Source organism: Arvicola amphibius, chromosome X (assembly GCF_903992535.2).
Source record: "Arvicola amphibius chromosome X, mArvAmp1.2, whole genome shotgun sequence".
Lineage (NCBI taxonomy): Eukaryota > Metazoa > Chordata > Mammalia > Rodentia > Cricetidae > Arvicola > Arvicola amphibius.
The window spans coordinates 77,548,204-77,572,596 of record NC_052065.1 but is presented as its reverse complement, the minus strand read 5'-3'; the positions used below and the strand labels follow the sequence as shown (position 1 = coordinate 77,572,596).

General features: G+C 30.8%; 1 protein-coding gene and 1 non-coding gene across 9 annotated transcripts in view; both read right to left on the bottom strand.

Moving 5' to 3' along the window:
* Pcdh11x (protocadherin 11 X-linked) overlaps positions 1-24,393 on the bottom strand; it is a 548,040-nt gene that overhangs the window by 481,882 nt on the left and 41,765 nt on the right. The gene's annotated exons all lie outside the window — the stretch shown is intronic.
* Positions 20,462-20,567, bottom strand: LOC119805617. The gene has a single exon (XR_005283936.1). It is a non-coding gene; the product is annotated as a U6 spliceosomal RNA (small nuclear RNA).

Genomic DNA, 24,393 nt, shown 5'->3' with positions numbered 1-24,393 from the left:
AATTGACATTTTTTCCTAGATGTCATTTTCCCTAGAGTTTGTGATATGTATCTATAACTATTTCAAGTTCACTTAAAAGGAAACGGAATAGAAAAGAAACAAACAAAAGCAACATAAAAACAAGAACAAAAATGGTATTACTATGTAGCCATGGCATATCTGGAACTTATTTTAACCTCAAAAATTAAAATTTTATATATATATGAAATTTCATATGCATGTATATATATATATATATATATATATATATATATATATATATATATATATGAAACTACTCTGGAATGATACAATGAGGAACATATCTTTTTATAGTTTTTCCAGAATTATGAGTTAACTGTAAAGCAAAGATGGAGTTTGGGTGATATAGATATGGTGATGTAAACTCATCTATTTTCTTAAGCATAAAACTGATAAAAAGTTTTGATATCAGAGAGGCTAAACATGTATTGGGGCAGAAGGTACAAAGGATTTATATGTAAATTTCAACAATTATTCTTGTGAATCTAAATCTCCTGTAAAGGCAAAATAAACTTTCAAAAGTGAAAAACGATCAGATATTTCCAAGGATGTTTCAGAAAAATAGGCATAGTATGGAATCCATGCATAAACCAAACACCTCAGGAGGCTTTGTCACAGGTGTTATGGATGACCATTTGATTCTTTCCAGAAATTTATATATTCCAAAATATTAGCAAATCTCTAGCATTTAAGTGTTTTATTTCTTTGTATCCTAAGAATATAAATTTATATGTAATTTAGTATGACTACCTAATGTATTCATAACTGTTGTTTCCCTAAAGTTGTGGGCTTGGTGATAAGTAAGAAGGAGAATCTATGATTCCACAATTACTTAAGTATTGAATATTTTTCAAGTTATAAGCATACTTAGAGGAGAATTATAAATAATAGGAAGGAAGTTATAAGGAAGCAAGCATTCATAGATGCTTATCTATGCGGGTACTCTTTTTCTTACCATTGTAATGTTGAAAAATAGTAAAAGCAGCAAACAGTATGAAATTATAACAGTTACAAGAAAATATCACAAAAGAAAATTGTAACAACAAGGAAAAAAACATAATTTTCCTTTTCATAGACTTTCGTATTTCTCTGATTTTCTTTGCAGAAATTCAGGAGGTAATTTGGAGTATACCTTCCTCTTTAAATTTAAGAAATCTATGCTAAGGGAACACTCCTTTTTGAAACTTTATTAACTTTTCCAGTTGTTCACAGCATTCAAAATATATTAATAATATATAGAGTGGGGTTGTTTAAAGCTTTAGAGATAATACCTCTGGTACAATATAACACATCCCCATTCTATCCACCACAGCACAGAACATCTATAAATGGCCTAAGTGTTTGCAAAGTGCTTTAGGGATCATTTTTTATTATCCATGACTTGTGGATACATCAAAATCTGTTAATTTTTTCAGTACTCTTACATGCTCTGGAAGAAAATCTAAATATTCCCACAAAGTCCCAGAGAAATCTCTCTGAGATTAAGCAATAGGGATACAATATGCTTTTGTCCATATAGGCCTCTTAATTTAAATTTTGGAAGGTGATACACAGGATTACTCAATCCAAAAGCTTTTGAATAGTGTTACTTTACAGTTACCCTATAAAGGACAAAAGCAATCAAACAAGTTTTCAGAATGTTGCATTTCTACCAGTAATTTATTTGAAAATTACTTACAGTTAATTTGAGCATTCTCAGAAAACAAATTTTGTCTCTTCAATATTTTATTGGTTTTCATTCTTTTTTCTTCACTTCCTACTAGTATTCTCTTTTCCTTAGTAGTATACTTATCATGTCTTTATGGGGATTTTAAAATGCATCAACCCTACCCCACCCCCAAAGATCACAACAATTTCTAAAAGCCTTAGAGAAGATATCATGACAGAGAAAGAAGTGCATATATTTTGACTATACCTAAATACTGGTTTATGGCTTTCATTGGTGTGTGTGCTTTAAACAATAACTTTCCCCACTTTGTACAGTTGAATGAACCTATTTACTTTCAGTACAGTAACCCAGATGACATTGTTCCGAATATTGTCTCTTGAACCAAAGATAATCTTTTCTGATTCTTCAAATTTAATTTATAGACTCTTTTTAAGTATCACTAGGTCAGTGCTGCTGCCAGTTGAGCAGCAACTGACCTTGGCAGCTGTAACATTTTCAACATTCAGTTGGTCATGATTGACTCACTGGAAAACAGCTCATTATTTATAGTGCTATCTGTTACTGAAATGCCTTGATTTCGACCTGAGTGCTTTTCCTCTGCACCTGAGCAGTGTCCAATTACAGACCCTGCTGAATTGAAAGGTAATCTCTTTCTGTGCATTCCTTAATTTTATTCCTTTCAGTTATTCTGTATCCCTGCAGGGCTGTGTCCCTTTATGTGAATCATATCTAGACTATCCCAGTGGGAAGTAATACTAGTACATGACCTTTTCTTTTTTCTATTCTTCTTCCTTCATTTATGGAATATAAGTTTATGTAATGTTTAGCAACTCATGATTGTTTGAGGAAGACACATCATATGTTCATGAAAAATATTAAAAGAAAACTCCAAAAGCAAATTCAAATATTGGTTCAATTCAGAAGTTTGAAAATAAAAATTCTATGAAGTAATTGAGAGTTTTCCCCAATCAAAATTGGGGAAACCATTGCTACAAAATGTTATTTGTTTTTCTTGGAGTAAATATCCCTATAGCAATAATTATTAGATCAGACATAGTATCAACTAAGGTAGATATTCATTATGAGTTGGTGGTTGTTTTGTACTAACTCAGTGGAATCTCACAGAAGTTTGGCACAATTATTTAATGTTGCAAAAGTGTACTTAACCTAAGTATTTGAAAATAGAATTACAATTAATAGATGGTATGTTGCTATGCCATTATCAGTTTCTTCAAAGAAAAAGATACTCTGTCTATAAGATTAAAGCTCAGTTAGATCTGCATTGCTATAAGGAGGAGAGCTAGAAACCAAATTATTTTCAACAGATACTAAATTTAATGCTATGTTTTGTATGTAATATCAATTTTATGATAAATACATTTCTGTGCACATAGAAATTTAGAAAAAAGTAATTCTTATTGTTTATATAAGTATGCCTCCAAAAACCATGTATTAAAGTCTTAGTCACAAAAGTGAATCTATTGTGATTGTTGTGTGGACTTTCAGGTTAATGTTTATAAAAGTCTTTAGGTCATCAAAAACGTATCTTTGAATCAGGATTTTAATTTTTCTCCATCATGCTCTTCTGCCATTGCCATAAGCACAGCTACCAGATGTAGGCATATATTAACCTCCCCCCCACACACACAGTCACAGACACACAGATACTTAGCATTAGAAGGAGATTTAAAATTATCTATTAACTAAACATAATTTCCTTTTAGAGAGCAAAAATCTAACTAAAATTGATGTATATAAATCATAACAATAATACTGAATGAAAAGTAAGTGACAAGCACACTGTAAAGAAATCAAATCACAGGTATATAATTATGATTGTTACTATGAAGGATTTAAAAGTTTCATTTTCAAGCACATCTAACAATTAATCAAATATCTCAAGGTACAGTCTATCACACAGAGAATACTATTAAAGATAAATTTATTTGAAGGCTGGCTCTCCAGGGCAAGTGTCCACCCAAAAGTTTGAAAAAATTCTCTAAAGTCTATAATTTCTATGAGAAAAATAATAATTTTAACAGTCTCTAGATTGTAGAAATTCTACAGACACTTATATAGTCATATTTTGTTTCATATAAATTAAATTCACTTTGAGAGGTAAGTTGAAAATTTCAAATCAAGGAATATCTTAGATACAAGAATATGAGGTTTGCTATCTCTTCACTGAATGATGGGAAATTGAGAATAGAGGGCATTATTACAGTGTGCCTAAAATAGATTAAATGGGATTCCATTTGGTTGAGTAAACTGAGGAAATAAAACATGTATTGGTGGTTTGAAAGAAAATGGCTCTCAACGGGATTAGGACTATTAGGAGGTATGGTCTTATGGAATAGGTATGATCTTGTTGGAGGCGGTGTGTCACTATGGAGGTGAACTGTGAAATCTCATGCTTGAGCCACAGCCAGTGAGACAGCTCACTTCCTGATGCCTTTGGATCAAGATGTAAGTAATCTATGCTCCAGCTTCATGTCTGCTTGCATGCCCAGTAACATGTCTGTCTACACATACTTCCTGCCTTTATGATAATGGCCTAAACTTCTGAACTGTAACTGAACCACCCCAGTTAAATGTTTTCCTTGAAAAGAGTTGCCAAGTTCATTTTATATCTTCACAGCAATAAAAACCCTAACTAAGGCACGTGGAATCAAGTAAACTCTTTGAGAAAACATTTTATTAGATAAAGTGAAAGGTAATAGAGATCTGTGATATACTTTCAAGCAAAGAACCAAAATAATAAGTAAATAGCTATAAACAAACTTGGTACCCAGATAAACTGTCAGCACTGGGTCTGGAAATGCATGAATTCTTAAGAGTGAGAATAAAGAAAACTTTGGAGATTATAAGAATGCATGTAAAGGCGAAAACATTTTGCCATAATTCACATTTTAGCATTACTTAAGTGGTGTCAGAAACCAATTCAGTTCATGGTTAAGTTCTTACAAATGAAATAAAATTCAAGACTCAAAAATCCAAATATATCTTATAGCAAATATATCAACAGAAAAACACTTAGGAGATCGAAATTAACTTTCTCCATATGCAAGAATGTTCCTTGGCTATATATTTCAAATTTTAAGCATCTTACCTATAAAGAAATTACCTACCTTTTTATATTTGAAACCAAAATCTGTTATATTACTATTTATGTTTTCAAAAATTCGGCTTAATTCATTAATATTTTCAGAAATCTAAAAGAAGCAGTTGTTTCTTTTTTTTTTTTACCTAAAATACCATAAAGCACAGAAGTTGTGGGCACTTAAAGGTGAGCTAGCATTGGAAGTTTATGTAAATATGAAAAAAAATCCTTCAATGTAATAAATCTAACAGTTTCTTATTGACTATTGAAATATAATCTCCCACAGAAGAAGCTAAAACTGATATAATTTTATATTAAAATCATGGACTACATTTATTACCTTGGATGTAACAGGTCAACAATACATTGGTTGTATATAAATGCTTAATATTAACAAAAGTGATTTTAATTAAAAATGTGATCAAATATTTTCCACTATTTCTTCTCTTGGTTAGATATATCGGTTGTTTTCAGACAACTAGTCATGACAAGGAAACTCAAAAATTCCATAAACCTTTAGAGGCAATTTTGAGAATTTCAGTTTTAATCACTGACAATTTTTAAATGATTTGATTGGGAGGTGTTAAGTCTTGTTATATGTTTAAGAGAAATAAATTTATGGAAAAACATGCTACATTTTCAAAATAATTTCTTGCATTAACTAATTTGCCCTGGAATACTGCTTACAGATCTAGATCAGAACAAATTATGCTGCAATAAGTGGAGTAACTCCTTCAAAATTATGACTTTAAAATATTTAATATTTCATAAGATTTGTTTTGTGTTCATTTTTCATGGACTAATAGGTATTATTATAATATATAAAATCTTTTTCATAATACTTTCACTTATTTTAGTTCTATGTTGTAATTAAATGTAAAATACTAAATGAATGTAAAGAATATTTAGAATAAAACTAGAAATAGATATATCATGTGGCATAAAATTAGTTGATAATAGAATCTTGTGTACAGACATATATATTCCTAAATTACAAGTAAAATCTGTTCACATAAAATCATTTTATATAATTTTGATTAATGTTGCTAGGGAAAACATATGATACCACTAATCAAGTACCTCAACTGAGACATGCTAGAGAAATGGGAAATGTTTAAGTGGACATGAAAATGAAAATAACCCTTGCCCTCACCACCTGGAACTGATTAAATATTCTTGCTTACTGAGTTTTGACACAACTGACCTGAAAATGACCTCTAGAGAAACACTATACAATACCTATTCTCCCTTCTTAAAAATATTACAAACAAGGTTAGTAAAACAACTAGTGATCCATGCTGAGGATAAAAACATAGCTCATAACCCCTTTGGGTTACTTATGTACAGTAAAATTCATTTTATTTCTTTTGAACCATGTTTTTGTCATAATATTTCTTCCTCACAGTACTCTCATAAGTCTTTTTCTAATTTTATTTATGAATCATCATATGATATGAAAGAATAAAGTAACAGCTTTTCCAACTCACCCAATCTTCCTCATGTTTTTCTCCCTTTAAATATTGTAACAACCAAGCTCCCTAATTGCTACATGTGTACTGCTGTAGCAGCATTTCTATGAGTTCCTTGCCTATCTTATACAAGATTCTCTTCAAGTGTATCTGGCTCATTCACCTAATTAAGATTTTTTTAACTCTCTAACTTTTCCTGAATCTAACTTGTGTTGAAATTTGTGTAGCACCAAGGCAGAACATCAGTTATAACTGATAGCTAGTACTAAAGCTTGGACATTAAAATGTTCAAGAATGGACATTTGCAAACCTCAATCTTTAATTTGTATGAATAAAAAGCTACATGGCATTAAATGTAATTATATGCTCTTTCTAGTAAATACTACAATATTCATGCACCTTCTGTTTCATGTTTGCACAAGGTAAAATGGATCTTTAGAAACACCCCAAAACTAAACCCATCCAACATAATTCACCCAAAAGATAATCATCCAACATTGAGTAGTACATATCAAACGTATAAAAATAGGTAAGCAAAAATCACAAGGCCACATAGCTAATTGTGACTAAGCAATATGTGACCCCCTCCTTAACTCCTTTAAACATTTATTTTGAATTAAGGTCTTGTATGGAGCACAGTGTGGCCCTGAATTAAAGATTCTTCCCAAGTGATAGAAGTATATAATATTACCACTACAGCCAAATCTTCACTTTCTATTTATTTTCTGGGGGTGGCAATTATTTAATAAACTGATTCATTCATAACAGTTTGAACTATTGATAGGTCTGAAAATATTTATTATTAATAGAGTTCAATGCATTATGTCCCTGTGTTATCAATGGGCTGAATCTCTCAGTAACTTGCCAATAAACATATAATGCAATGCTATGCTTTGTTGATTTGTTTTTGTTTGTTTTCAATTTTTTGCCCTCTATCTGAAAGAAAAATAGAACAAAACTCCATGAGAAAATAATGGTATATGTAATGACTTATCTAGAAGTCACTTTATTTTCATAAAGTGGTTTAGTTAAAAACAATATTCAGAAGTGTAGAGTATCATTGCTATTCCATCATTTTCTGATAGGCAGAATTCTAAAATGCCTAACTTTTACACAGTTATCTTTTTAAATCTTTGGGCTTTGGTGAATCTGATATGACTGTGATTATGTTACTTTGAGTGGTAATAGGAATTTGGCTGATACAATTACCTTAATAATCATTTGACTCAGCACTTATCAAAAAGATTATTTGGGAGGACTTAAGTTTGTAATATGAGATCTCAGAAGCAGCATTTTCCAGTGGGTATAAGAAGATTTGACAAAAATTGGAAGTGTGAGAGGGTTTAACATTCACTAAGTATCTGAGAAGGATGGAGCTATGGAGCTAACAAAAATATCTAGAAACAAATTGTGCCCCTGACCATTATTCAGAAAGTAAACACTCAATAACGTGAACAGTGGAGTTTTCCATTACAGATAAAATGCAAAGTATTTAACACCTCTAGTCTGTTTGTGAGACAATAAGCAAAGAAGCTAAACAAACCTGCATGGATTACTAGCATCCCAAATTTTGAAAGATAGAGTTTTATGTGGCTAGGTTTGTGTCAATCCTACGAGAAAATTATGAAAATGAATACAACCCTTTATTTTACATAGATAAGTGAAATAAGCCATAGGCAAAGTGACATGCCATTCTTGTCATTCTTCACATTTTTCCTAGTACATGTGCTTTATCATTCTTTATTGACAACTATCTATGAATATCACAACACTATAACTATTTTTCAAGCAGTAAAATGTGTTATGATTCAACAAATTGGAAAGAAAATAAACATCAATTACTGAATTATTTAACAAACAAATGTGGAAATTATTTTTCTCCAAATTCATCCCCTAAATACCTGAAACCGCTTTCCTTTTTCCTTGGAGGTAATAAACTCATTAAACTCCCCATATTATTAAGACCAAAATCTCTGTGGATATCTATAATAGCTTTACTATACATATAATCAATGAATTGTTTTTCAAACAAGCTCTTGAGGTAAGATATTTTTTCTAACTTAGCCAGTTTCATTATTTCATGTTGAATGAAAGTCTGTTTGTGTTTACAAACTTGAGAAATAAATATAAAATCAACATAATCAGATGTAAAAATAAATCACACCAAGTTAATAAAGTGTTAGCCATCCTATTATGGAAGAGAAAAAGCTACTGATATAATTCTAGAATCTTTCATTTAATTTTTTTCTTTTTCTTTTTTCCAATGGCAACAAAGAGTTCACTTTATTGATATTTAGGTCTTAGGTCTTTACACAACTTTTATTGTGTTTAGTTTTCTTTATTATTGACAATTTCGTACGTGTATACAATGAAATATCTACCCTCATTGACTCCTCCAACTCCCCCTATACTCTTTAATATGTTCTCCTCTCTAATTCATATCCCTTTCCTTTCCTTGACAACCCACTAAGCCTAGTTAATGCAACCCATGTGTATATGAGAATGGGGCAATCCACTTGAAAATGGCCTTATAAGGAAATGGTTCTCATTCCTTTAGCAACCATCAACTGCCAATATCTCGTCTGTATAGTGTATTTTCTGGAGATTATCTCTGATGTTTATGGTGGAATTTTGATTTACTTGATCTGGTCTTGCGAAGGTACTGAGAGCTACTATGAGTTCAACAGTGCAATAACTTTGTAATACTGAGAAAAAATTCACAGCTGTCCTCTGGCTCTTACATTGCTTCTGCGTGTACATCCTTGATATTCCCTCAGATGACCTCCTGGAGGGTTGGATGATAAGGTGAATCATTTAGATCCTTGAGTTAGACTGTATTTGTTTTAAATGGCTTGTCATGCAAAAGAATTGTGTCATAATATGGTATTAGAAACTTAAAAAATATGGCATCAACTATGTGTACATCAGTGCATATCTGTTTGTATATGTTCCTTGAGAATGTTAGTGTTTAAATACAGATGAATTCAGTAATAAGTATTGAGAATGTGTGTTAATGTCTCCAAAAAGATCACCATGAGAGACAGATGTTTTTACTAGGAGAATTTACTAGGCTCATGAGTCCTGTTCCTGAGTTACTTACTTCATGGCAGGCCCAACTAGCAGCATTTGCTTACATAAAAGATTTTTTTTAACTTGTAAGATTTAAATAATCTGCATAAATCATACTTCTAATAATTATGAAATTAGAATGCTGATTATAATAATGTCCAAATTAATAAAAATATATAAAGTTTTTAAAAAGTTAAACTTGTAGTTTTTATTCAATATTTCTTGGGCACAAATTACATAAAAGTAAATAAATAGTTACGGTCCCCAAGTAATTGTTAAGTATGAATTTCTTTTATAATAGACTTAAATATATAAGGGTTAGAATTATGAAAAAAGTAAATGATAATTTTAAAGAATTTCTTTGTATTTGCATTTTTTCAGTAGTTTGTAACATGTATAAAATGGTGTACTTTATATGAATATGCTAATCATATTTATTGCCAACCAGATTTATAACTCTCATTTTGTGGAATCAAGTAGGAGTGTAATAGTTTGAATGTGAATGGCCCCCATAGGTTCATAAGTTTGAATACTCAGAACCTAGCTGGTAGAACTATTCTAGCAAAGATTAGGTTGACCTTGTTTGTTAGAAAAGGTCTGTCACTGGAGGAGGTCTGAAACTAGGGGTAAATGTTCATATAGAAGGTCTAGTTTTCTTGGTGTCCTCCATCCCCAATGGCTCTTACAATATTTCCACCTCTTCCATAAAGTTCACTGTGCCTGAGGGAAGGATTTTATAGGGACATCCCTTTTAGGACTGAGTGTTTTAATATCTCTTATTGTCTGCATAATATTTGGCTGTGGGTCTCTGTATTTGTCCCTATCTGATTCAGAAGGAAGCTTCTCTGATGATGATTGAGCAAGGCACTAATCTAAGCTTATTTGTGGGTTTCCAGGGAATCCTATTTATAGTTTTTCTAATAGGTAACATTTTAGTCTCAAAGTTTTGGCTCATCATTTTAAGGATACTATATGTATATTGAATCATAACCTGTATGATTCTAATGCATGAATTTATTGAAGCAATAGTTTTAAAATAAACAGGCAAAAAGTGATTAGTTATATGTATAATGACTAATAATGAATTATAGCAATGCATAGGAACTACACAAGCTTTGCCACCATAAATGGCAAAGCTTCTTTCTGTGTAGTTTTTTGTTTACATTTTGAATTGTGTACTGTCACAATTAAATGTGGGTGAAAAAGCCACTACATACAAATCCTGAGAAAACTATTTTATAGTTTTAATTAAACAATTAACATTTAACACAGAGAAACAAACTCATAAAATAAAGTGAAAATATCATGCCTTAGATAATCACTTTATTAATTAAACTTTTTTCATATTTAGGTATTGACTCTTAATTGCATCAATGACAGGAACTATAAACTATTTTTAATTTTTAATGATTTATTTATTCTTATTTTATGTGCATTGTTGTTCTGCTTGCATGTATTTGTGTCTGTTTGAGGTTGTCAGATCATCTGGAACTAGAGTTACAGACAGTTGTGAACTGTCATGTGAGTGCAGCGAATTGAACTCAGGACCTCTCAAAAAGCAACCAGTGTTTTAAACACTGAGACATCTATCCAACCCCCTAAACTATTTTTTAAGAGCTCTGTTGGGAGCATGAATGATGTTCCTTTTCAATTTATTTTTATGTGCATTGGTGTTTTGCCCGAATTTCTGTCTGTATGAGGTGTCAGAAGCCCTGGAACTGAGGTTACAGACAGTTCTGAGCTGTCATGTGCGTGGCTTGAAATTGAACCCAAGTCCTTTAAGAAGAGCAGTCAGTGTTCTTTTTTTTTTTTTTTTTTCTCTCATGGTTTATTTTTTTTTATATTTAAAAATTTCCATCTCCTTCCCTCCTCCTCCCCCCTCCCTCCCCTCCTTCTCCCCTTTCTCTCCCCTCCTTCTCCCCCTTCCCTCCCCTTCCCTCCACCCTCCCTCTCAAGGCCAAGGAGCCATCAGGGTTCCCCACTCTATGCTAAGACCAAGGTCCTCCCAACTCCCCCCAGGTCCAGGAAGGTGATCGACCAAGCTGAGAAGGCTCCCACAGAGCCCGTCCATGAAGAACAATCAGAGCCCAGAGCCATTGTCCTTTGCTTCTCAGTCAGCCCCCGCTGTTGGTCACACTCAGAGAGACGGGTTTGGTCGCATGATCCATCAGTCCCATTCCAACTGGAGTTGGTGATCTCCCATTAGTTCTGTCCCACCGTCTCCATGAGTGAACGCACCCCTCTCGTTCCTGACTTTCTCCCTCATGTTCTCGCTCCTTCTGCTCCTCATCGGGACCTTGGGAGCTCAGTCCAGTGCTCCAATGTGGGGCTCAGTCACCTTCCCCATCTGTCGCCAGCTGGAGGTTCCCTCACGGTCCTGACTTTCTTTCTCATGTTCTCTCTCCTTCTGCTCCTCATCACCAATGACCCATCTATCTAGTCCCAAATTGAAAGTTTCTGTCTGTTGTTTTTTATTTTGTTTTGTGAGACTGGGCTTTTCTGTGTATCAGTGGCTGTCCTGGGAACTCACTCTGTAAACCAGGCTGGTCTTGAATTTCCAGAGATCCACCTGTCTCTGCCTCTCAAGTGTTGAGATTAAAGGTTTGCGACACTACTACCAGAAAGCTCTAAACGTTTTAACAGTGGTTTTCTTTACAATTCACTTTTTTTGGAAGTAGTATATATGATATAAATACTAAGAAAATTATTACTAGCTAAATTCCCCTCTAATAATATGATATATAAAGATATTTTAAAATTGAAACATTTATAAAATTATACAGTAAATTGTCAGAAGTGGAATTATTACTTTTTCTGTGCATTATTATTTTTGTCAAAACTGAAGAATGGTCAGGATTATATATGGAGATTATACCTCATCAGGACATTGATCAACTTTAAAAAATAGAGAGGGGATAAATAAAATAAAGTAATAAAAATAGTAGGTTGAGGATATAAAATGAAATGCAATTGTCTGAAAACATTTAAAACAACATAGAAACTGTTATAATGAAAGATAATAGAACTTCAAAATGAGAGAATATCAGTACTTTCTAGGACTGAGAATTAATAATAAAATCATTCTGATTGGATTTAACAGATGGGGTGAGCACATAAAGTCTGTGTTCAGTAAAAGACTAGAGACTGAACTTCAGTATTTTGACAAAGTAATAAGGATATAGGATGAGTCAGATATTCCAAATAGAAATCAAATTTCCTACAGCCTGTGATTTTATTCCACAAAATTACCATTAATATGGCCTTAACATTTTAAAATTTCAAAGATGGCAGGATACACTGGCCCAAACAAATGGAATGTGCTTGATTTATTTATCCCACCACCGGACATTTCTTATTTTATCCATTTCAATATATTGTGTTTAATGTCCTCTATGAAACTTTCCCAATGACATCTAGCTCATAGTGATTTTTCTCTTCCAATATAAAATGACAATTTTTCAGACAGCATCTAGCATTGATTTTGAGGGATATACAACTTAAGAAACATCAATTTCTTCTGTGTTCTGAAACCAGTTTTCTAATTCCTTAATTTTAGGTGAAACAAAAGAATGATGTTTAAAGTTGTACTATATTTTAATTATTATGCATAGTATGCAACATTAAAATACATAAAATTGTGCTCAGGAAAAGCCTGGTTAAAATACAAAAGAAGATGCATGTTCAAATTGCAAACATAGATTCATCTCTGTGTTTGTATCTATCATTTCATAATGGTGTAATAGGCATGGATCCTAAGGACTTGCCCATACTAGGCAAGTTCTCTACCATTAAGCTACATATCAAGCTCTTGTATATTTTCAATTATTTTCTTAAGTTTTTAACATCAGATAAGATTATCAGGGTTTAAGAGATACATTATTTACAATATTTGAGACTGGACATGATAAAATACACATTTTTTCAAACTGTATTTTGACAATTTATAAATATGGTTAATAAAGGAAATGGATTTTAAACATAAATCTACAATAACTGATAGTAGTATTTCCACTGAAGCATATGTATTATTGTGAATTTATTCAACAGTGCATTTCTGAATATATTTGTTTTGAAGTTTATTAGGATGGGTAATTGTAAAGAAGATGCCTGAATCTGGCAAATAAGCTTCAGGTGTCATTAGGATCAATAAATATATTTGACTGAAATCAAAGTAACTAAAAAAGCAATAAAATAACTTGTCTTTATTTTAGTTAGAAATATATTTTGTCAGACACCAGCCTACCTACATTAAATAATGTGTTTTACCTTTCAAAAAACAAGACATTAACTGAGAAAAAGAAGGGATGCATGATTGCATTTACAGAATTTTGGCAGGCTGAATCTGGAGCTTGAGTGTATAACTAAGCAGGACTAATAAATGAGACCCTGTCAGAAAATATCATCATACTTAGTAAATCAGATGGCTATAATATATAAGTTATTCTCATCTTAATTGATTAAGTTTTAGAAATGAGACTATATCTTATATAATTTATTTCTATATCTAGAGAAAAATAATGCAAAATTGTAATTAATCATGTACTTTTTATTGTATACAATGACTTGAATTTTTAGTGTGTAAACTACTCGTGAACAAAGGCATTTATTTGCTCATAACAGTCAATTATAATTGCCCCTTCCTTTATCAGTAACTGAAGGTAATCCTCATAACTATGTAGTAGACAAGTAATGTTAACATAATTTTCTACATCACAAAATAAATTGGTTACTGAACTACAAAATTTCAGCAATTTAACTTAGGCAACTGTTAGATGACATGTCTTGTGCTTTATTCAAAATGAGCTAACTCCCAATCCTGAATTTCATTACCTCTAATCAGTGCAGCATAATGCATGTTCCCTGATTTTTAAATCAATAATAATACTTCCTACATGGATACTGAAATTTGAAGTTTGGAATTAAATATATTATGCATTATAGAATTAGAGTATATATCTTGGATATTATTAACATTAATGTTTCAATTAGTACATACACTTTGAATATTTGAAGTAGAATAAATCAAAAATCCAATCGTTCTCCAATTTGTGCTATGTGATTGAAACTTACTGGTTTAACATTGTTAAAGTAAAAAAAAAAGTTATTCCTAAATTAATGACTTAATACTCTATAAATATATGATGACTCACTTGATTTGCATTTTTATTTGTACCAGTATGTATCAGCTATATTGAATACAATATACTATTTCTTGAGGAAAATTGCTTTATGTTACTTACTGTGAAATTTAGAGCAATTAAAACATAATCATGCTTTATACATTGGAAAGGTCCAATAGATAGATGGAAAGTACCTCAATATACTCTTTATGTTAAGGTGGAATAAAACAGTTTTAGCTCACTATCAAATTAATGTTTTTGGAATATGTACTGATGATTTGCATTTTAATCAACTGATATTTATTCATTATGTCTCATGTACATATTTGTTGAAAATATAACCTCCAGAATGAACAGTAGTTCTTGCTATCTTAATAAACATCTGCTACAAATAATTATTGCCAATATTACTTGCCCACACTTTGATGGAAGATACAAAGTGGAAGAAGGGCCAAGGTAGAGCAAGATAATTTGTTTGAACTGGTTGATGAAATATAAAACAATCTAAAAATGAACAAGAAAATAAAATATGGAGCAAGTCTTTGAATTTCAAATCAAGAGATCTGGAAGGCACAGCTCTACCAAAAATTGTGATGTGGTCTAATGAAAGAAAACAGACTCATTATGATTTTTACATGGATCCTTATTCCACCACTTCTTAACATTAGGGCGACTCTAAAGTACTAAGTAACATATGTATAGTGACAAGCACACTACCTTACATAAAAGAGGTACTTTATAAAAGTTTGTTTTTGCTTTGGGCCTGATACAGTCAATTCTCAGAGTGTTGGCTACACTTTTGTGGGACAGTAATGTTACATTTGTGTCAGAAATCAAAGCTGATAACAGATATAACCACATATTTTATTAAAAAATATATGTGTTTGACAGGCCAGAGAGTTAAAAAATAAATTTGTCAATATGAAACAGCCAGGACATTAGAAACAATTCTGAAATGATTCAAAAAAAGCATCTCTCTAAATACAAATATGAATGAGTTTTGAGAAGAATATAATTTTCATTTTCCTGCTTTTGCTTTTTTATTTTTTATTTTTTTTTAGTTTTTTTCCTGCTTTTTTTCCTGCTTTTGCTTTTTAAATGCAGAAGAAAATATAAGTTCTATCAACTTCATTTGTTTTTATATCATATGTGTATATATAAAATTTGCTTATATATCTTTTTACTTTGAAGAATTCAGACACAATGATGCATCTTTTATTAAATACTTCTCATATCCCTTGAGATAAGAAGTAGTTACAGATAAATAAATGGGGATATTTTTTATTTGATGCTAGCTGAGTATAATTCATAAACATCAGATAAGATAAAAATATCTGAAATAAATAATAAAAGTCTTTCTAGAATTGATGGAGTTATACAATGAAGTTTCTATAATGTAGTGTTTAACAGGAGAAGAAAAATTAATCTACATAACTCATTTTAATTTTATTAAAATTTTGTGGTTTATATGGAAAGAATTAAGTGATTTCTATGCTTTTCTAAATTGATATTATGTCACCTTCAGTTTTTTGGTTTTAATTAATTCTCAGATAGAAATTTTTATTTTATTATCTTGGATGTTATATTTACTTGTTCATTTCTTACTGTACAAAACTGTACATTAACTTCACTGACCATATGAAGCAATTATAGTTCCCCAAGAAAATTGTCTTAAGTTAAATAAATTCACAAAGTAGTTATAGAAAATGGAAAATTGTATAATTATATAAGGTCACCAAAGTTCATGACATTATTAGGGAAATAGAATAGCAGAATCAAAAACATCAGATACACTAGATGGTTAAAAATAGTATGTATATGTAGTTATAGTTAACACTACAAAATTCCTTGAAAACCAGTTACTTAGTCTTTATTCTTTATGTAGCAGAAAGATAAAGCTATATATCATAGACTTTATTTTTATTTTAGACATAAATTTATTGGATTTCTAATACAGAAAGAATATCAAGGGACACGAGATATTGATTAGACAAATGAAAAGTAGCATGTAACACAATCTGTTATTTTAGAATCAGTAAGATGAAAACAATTAGAAAAAGAAAGTGAATAAAGAAAAATGTGAATGAATTGTAGAGATAAGACCTAAAGGATTTAATTATTACTTGCATGTGACTGAAGAGAAAAAGTATTGCCTCCGTAGACTGTTTTTTATACTGGAATTGTCTTTGGGTGTTTGGGATTAAAATTGCAAGGCAATTCACTCTAAACATACATACATACATACATACATACATACATACATACATACATACACACACACTTGAAATTATTGTAGTATAATATGGTTTTGTATTTTGTAATTGTTTTGAAGTTTTTAAAAATCTTATTCTAATCTGGTATTTTTCTTCAATTAAACAAAACATTAATGCTTTGTTTTGCTTTTTACCTTTGTTTTAAAATACTTGCAGTTAAACAACTTAGGCTACACAAGGGGGTACTTCACAATAACAACAGTCATTTTGTCATATCCTTATCTTCAAGGATCCATCATTCACTAAGAATGACAATATTCACCACATTGCCTTTCATTAAATATTTGAGAAACTCATCACTACTTTTAGTTTGACTTATGTTTAACTCTATTAATAGGCATGATTTGTCCAATGAAGGGCTCAAAAATATAATATTATTTTATTTTATGGTTATTTAAAGAATATAAATATAATAAAATCAATAACATAAAAATAAAACACTAGAAAATATAAATTAATATTGCCAATGATATTGGTGTACATTAAGTGGAATAGACCAGTTACCTCACATTGTTGTGAACAAGGATGTTGATGCATAAAGTTCCAATTAACTCATCACCAATAATGACTCATATCATAAAGATTATAGAAGTTATTATACTGAAAGTATTTTAGAATTCAGGGAGATATTAATAAAACAATAATCTCCTGCTTGAAACTGATGCTTCTAAAAGTATCAGAACATAAGTTATTACAATGAGAAAGATTTATTTATAGATATATCATTCAGTACAAATTACAGAAAGTGTTGCCACTGAAATTGCATGAAATACGATGAAGTGTGAGTATCTAAAATACCAATAAGTAAAGGAATGTCTATCATACCCATTTTAATATATTCATGAAAACCATCTATTCTTTTTTAAAACACAATTACAAATTGTAAGTTAAAACTTGAGACTACTCTTGTATTTTAAAATTTACATCTTTAACATACAGTGGCATTTTTAGTACTATCTCCATTTAAAAGACACAAACGATGATTATTGTATACATACCCCATTGTGAAAGCTAGTTAAATCCTCTAAATATAAGTGAATCCATATTCTATGCTGAAATCTATACAATAATGAATATGTGTATATATACCAAAAATTATTTTATGAGGCTGGAAAGTCCATTCCACACTCTATTGAAGAAGGTACAAATTAGACCTATACAAACGTGCTAATCTAATATTATATAGACAATTGCTATACTCTTATTTACATTGCAATAAAATTGGGGTTAATATAAATAATAACAATAATGTTAAAATTAACATTGATTTTAATTATAAAATTGAGTAGAAATTATGTTAGCAAATATGAAATTAATTTTTCCTGTACAAGAAAAGATGGAATCTCAATATATAGGCAACAAAAATAACTATTCATATTATAATGTTATTGAGTCTTTCTTTTTAGTCTTTAAGGTTTAATTAAAGTGTAAAACTTCATTGAAACAAATACTACAGTTACATTTTTTAGTGTAAAGCTACTTTTCTGTTGATTTTTGTTGAGCTCTACATTTTTCTCTGCTCCCCTCCCTGTTTCAACCCTCCACTTCAACCCTCTCTAAAGTTCCCCATGCTCCCTATTTACTCAGGAGATCTTGTCTTTTTCTACTACCCATGTAGATTAGATCTATGTATGTCTCTCTTAGCATCATCATTGTTGTCTAGGTTCTTTAGAATTGTGAATTGTGGGCTGGTTTTCTTGGCTTTATGTTTAAAAAACACTTATGAGTGAGTACATATGATAACTATTTTATTCATACTACTTTAATATTATTGAGTATTTAAGGTTTAATTAAAGTGTAAAACTTCATAGAGACAGCTACTGTAGTTACTTTAAATTCAAATGACATGAATGAAAGGAAAAATAGCAGAAGCACATACTCAGAAAATACTGAATAATGTAGAAGTTTTATGAAACAAAATGAATGATAAGCTATGAATTAAACAGGATGATCACAGTTTGTAACAAAGGCACCACAATCTAGAAAGACACTAATATTCTAAATATATATATTTATTGTTTTTGAAAAGCTGTCTTAAATTTGAATTCACACCACTTCTTTCTCTTAGAAATTTAAAAAATTAACACATATGTGTAGAAATGTGCTTATAAATACACTAAGACAATTTAATTAAAATATACTAGAACTACTTAATTATCAAATTAAATTTGTTCTTTTGACATTCAAGCAAGTTTATCAATTAGTAAACATATGATTCATTAATATCTATCAGTTTTCAAATGTAAGAAGACTTAATAATTTTTAATCACCTGTATGATTTCTGTGTATTTTGAAATGTATGTTTTAATCTTATGAAATACTAAAATTTATACATCTTTACTTGAGTTGTGGCACCATAGGGAATTTTGTTAACTATTAGCAATTCCTCTAGATTCAAATAATGATAAGGTTATGTAGCATGCTAAACTTTTTTGTTTCTAAAATCATGCTACTATATAATTCTGTGTCCTTGAATATAAACTTCATGTATTTATGAAGTTGAGAGAAATACCTCATTTTGTACTGAAAATTGTATTATGTCTTCACTTCTGTTTGGTTAACATATTCATGCAGTCATGACACCAACTGGGATTGAATACACTCTCAAATAAATAAATCTCTGCAGACAATATAATTATTTTATCTGAACATCACAAATGATGCTACCTAACACATAACTTTCAGTAACTGAGTGACAAAATTGAAAGACATTAATAAAATTTAATGACTCATAAATTGGTTATGCAGGTTTTATGACAATTCCATTCTGAGTTTTTTTTACAGCCTTGAATATAAGCGATGTCTCTGTTTACTTAACATAAGAGCTGGTGATTTTTTTATTACCTCAAGGTTAGAAAAATTAAAAGCTATTTAAATTAATATTGAATTACTGAAAATATTTCCATATAAACAAATGTGATTATAATCAATTTTCTTCAATTTTACATAATATTGAAATAATCCTTTCATTGACTTTGTAATTAAGGACATACCTGGCAAATAATAAAATAAATAAAAAATATGTTTTATCTTGCTTCTCAAAATTATACAACCAATAATGTATCAATTATTAGTTTTTTTTTTATTTACCATCGTGGATTAAGCACAGAACAATTTAAATTACTCCCCAATTGAGTAATTATTAAAAATAGTTTATAATCTATCTTTTGTGTAATTTTATATTGTAAAGCATGTTTTGTTTTTAAAAGCCAATCATATTTTTAAAAAATAATATTTTATATAATAATTAGTGAACAATAAAAGTTTCCATAGTGGGAACAATGAAAAGATTTCTGATAATCTATTCAAGGGCTATATTTTCATTACTAAATCAGTTTGGCTACATGAGAGCTAATAGATTTCAATGTTATGTATAACAAAGTATCAATCCTAATTAAATGAGAACTGGTAATTTGTTCACCGTAAAAAATAATGAGACATTTACAAACAAAGTACTAAAACAATTTCAATTGAGACTCTCTAGTATGTAGAAAAGTTAAACATTTTTACCAAAACTCTCAGAATTAAACAATTTAGTTGTGGACACTAAGGAAAATTTTTCAAAAGAAATATGTGATTTTCTTTTTAACTGAAAGATTTTTTCTCAAGACTTGGTAGTTTCAAGGAGGAAGTATTTATTATGATTGTATATTATACTATCAGGTATTCATTTTGATCATACACATATAAAAATAAATGAGAGAATCTTTATTTTGTTGCAAAACCATCTATATAAAATTAATAATATAAAATAAAAAGGATTAATTATGTGCCATCCTTGCACATGGGCAAGTTAATCTTCTCTATATCATTGTAATTTTAGGACATGTGATGCCAAAGTTTAACAGAGAATGATCTTATACCGGTAAAATAACTGCTTTCTAAACTAATTGAACTTTCAAACTAGAATTCTAAGTAAACTATAATAATTTTCCTGATATAGTATAAAGTAAAGAAAATTAAATTATTTATACCTCAATTCTACATTTTTCTAAAACAAATATGCATTACACAGAAAATAATATTAAAAACCTATGGCTACAAAAACATTTGAAAGCTCAATAATTATAGATACCATATTGAATCACAGATGTCATGTCCAGACATCCATAGTTCATAAAAAAGAAAAAACTGACAATAATACTCTTAAAAAACATGGACATTTATAAAACTTTGTTATTATAGCATCTTTGAATATTGTTGAAACTTAAACAATTACAATATTTAATATGAAATGCAGCTTGATGAAATCAAGGGCAGATCCTTTACATAAATAAACCTCTAAGAAGTGTTTGCAAAATGTGACAAGTATTGGAATGTCTAATGGGAATGGGTAAGAATATCTAATGCAAATGTGACTTGAGTGGGAGTGTCTAGTGCAACTTGAATGTGAGTGTCTAATGCGAATGAAAGTGAATGTTTAAACAGGAAGTTTGGCAGGAGTATTTTTGTTGAAATTAAAATACTAGTAAACATTGTTCAAAACAGTGGTTGAATAAATTGAAATTTAAAAGTTTCTTAAAGTGTACCCACTTTCACTTACAATGCAGTAAGGGTCACTAACAGGGATAATAGAAAACATAAATAATGGAAATTAACATGATTACATAAGTTATATATTTCAAATAGAAAAAAATGATAATATTAGAAATATAATTGCTTGAATACCTTACTTTAGAAAATAAATGTAAAATTTTGTTTTGTTATATACAAAGTGGATTTCAATCAAAATAGTTCTTTTATTGTTTATAGTGAAGAAAAACTCATACTTCATCTCATCAACTAATCTACCTATTATTTATACAGTAAGTTCAAAGTTTATTTTTCTTATAACAATTAGTCTTTTACATTTCCTATCTTTCTTTTTTTATTTATTAAAAATTTCCGCCTCTTCCCCGCCTCCCATTTACCGCCCTCCCTTCTCTACTCCCCCTCCCTCTCCTGTCCAGAGAGCAGTAAGGGTTCCCAGCCCTATGGGAAGTCCAAGTTCCTCCCCACTCCATCCAGGTCTAGGAAGGTGAGCATCCAAACAGGCCAGCCCCCCCCCCCCCCCGAAGCCAGTATATGTAGTAGGGTCCAAATCCCGTGTCATTGTCTTTGGCTTCTCAGCAGCCCTCACTGTCTGCCATGTTCAGGGAGACCGGTTTTATCTCATGCTTTTTCATTCCCAGTCCAGCTGGGCTTGGTAAGCTCAGGAGCGTGAGGGAATCTTCATCTGGCGATGGATGGAGATAAAGACAGAGCCACACGTTTCCTATCTTTCTAATAGCTAAAATGAGAACACAGATACCACCAAAAGTACTTCACTGAAAATATAACAATATTAGGACCAATAAAAGGAACCTGAAACAAATTTAGACCTTGCAAAGCAAAGATGTATTAATAATAAGAGCTAATTTAAAAATAACACCAATCAAATTGGTAAGAAGAAAGTGCTGCACATATTTTTGTCCGTTTATGACCTTTGTGGAAAACTGTTGTCAGTGCCTTCCATTTTGATCTCAAATGTGAAAATTCACTCAAGCACAAAGAACTGATAGATGAAGGACTGTTAATAGTCAAAAGTACAGTCTATTTCTATGTATGGTAATTTAGACCACTGTTAAAACTCATTCATCTGTGGTTTACTTCTTTAAAAAATATTAGCAGAAAGACCTAGGAAAAAATTAATTTAGACATTCTTTTCTCAAAGAAGCAGTATTCTACGAGATAGTCATGGCTTTAAAAATAAAGTCAATTTTTTATCATGTGCAATGACAACACTGAAAAGCCATTGAGAAATCTTTTAAGGAAACACTCATTGACTATCTTAAGATAGTCACATTTTTTATAGAAAAAAAACTAAGAGATACTCTCAAATAAAATTTGAGACTTTTCACCTTTTTTATAGAAAAAACCTGAGATAATCTCAAATAAAATCATAAAGGAGCCAACAAAATAAAACAAAATAAAGTACTTGCCCTTAATTCTCAGTGAAGAAAAATGAAGGAAACACTGCTAATCACAACACAACAACTTAAAACGTATTTATACAATAATTGCATACAAAATTCTCATGAAGTCACAGTAGTATATCATAGAACATTTGAACTTTTTTATTGATTTTTATTGAGCTCTACATTTTTCTCTGCTCCCCTCCCTGCCTCTTCCTTCCCCTTCAACCTTCTCCCAAGGTCTCCATGCTCCCAATTTACTGAGATCTTGTCTTTTTCTACATCCCATGTAGATTAGATCGATGTATGTCTTTCTTATGGTCCTCATTGTTATCTAGGTTCTTTTTGACTGTCATTTGTGGGCTGGTTTTCTTTACTTTATGTTTAAACTTTTGATTCACTTTCTTAGAAGTTCTTATTTAAAGTAAATTAAAGACAGCGTATTTTAGAAATGTGCCCATATATAATATATCTTAGTCCCGAATAACTTTAACTTTAAGGGTATATTAGATTGACTAGACTTTTAAGGGCTATGGAATAATTTGAATTGGATAGCTCATTAATCGAGAAGAAGAAATAAGGCCTTTTGTCCGTGGTGTCCCTGGGCTTCCAGGAATCCCTGTTTCAGTGCTGAGGAGTTCTACCCCCATGGACAAAAACAGTTCCTGCTCCTGCAATGAGGAGATCCACCCAAAGAGTCAGTCACAGCAAAGACTAGACCAAGACACATAGACTCTCCTGGCTCCATTTGAAGAAAGAGATGGGCAGGCGCCAATCCAAGAATTCCTCCAAAAACGTGAAAGGCAACACTACATTACCAGAATCCAGGGATCCCGAAACTAGAAGAATTGAACACCCTACTAAAAAAGAAATAAAAGAAATCGACCTCAAATGGAACTTTATAAAAATAATAGAGGACCTTAAACGAGGTGAAAAGCTGCAATAAAGAAATGGAGATGACAAACAAAAAGGTAAAAGAAATGGATAAATCTCTCAAAGATACCTAAGAAAAACAAGAAAAAGCAATTAAACAGGTAAGTGAAACAGTTCAAGACTTGAAAAATGAAATGGAGGTAATGAAGAAAACACAAACCGAGGGTAGGCTGGATATGGAAATTCTGGGTAAATGAACAAGAACTACAGAGACAAGTATTACCAACAGAATATAAGACATGGAAGAAAGAATCTCAGACACAGAAGATAATAAACTCACTGATTAAAGAACAAAACAAATCCAACAAATTCTTAACACAAAACATCCAGGAAATCTGGGACACCGTGAAAAGACGAAACCTAAGAATAATAGGGATAGAAGGAGGAGAAGAATTACACATCAAAGGCCCAGAAAATATATTCAACAAAATTATAGCAGAAAACTTTCCCAACCTAAAGAAGGATATTCCTATGAAGGTAAAATAAGCATACAGAACACCAAATACACTGGATCAAAAAAAGCATCCCCGCACCATATAATAATCAACACACAAAATATACAGAACAAAGAACAGATATTAAGAGCTGCAAAGAAAAAAGGTCAAGTAACATATAAAGGGAAACCTATCAGAATTACACCTGACTTCTCGATGGAAACCATGAAAGCCAGGAGGTCTTGGATAGATGTGCTACAGATGCTAAGAGAACATGGAGGCAAGCCAAGACTACTATACCCGGCAAAGCTTGCATTGAACAACGATGGAGAAAAAAAGATATTCCAAGACAAACACAGATTTAAACAATAT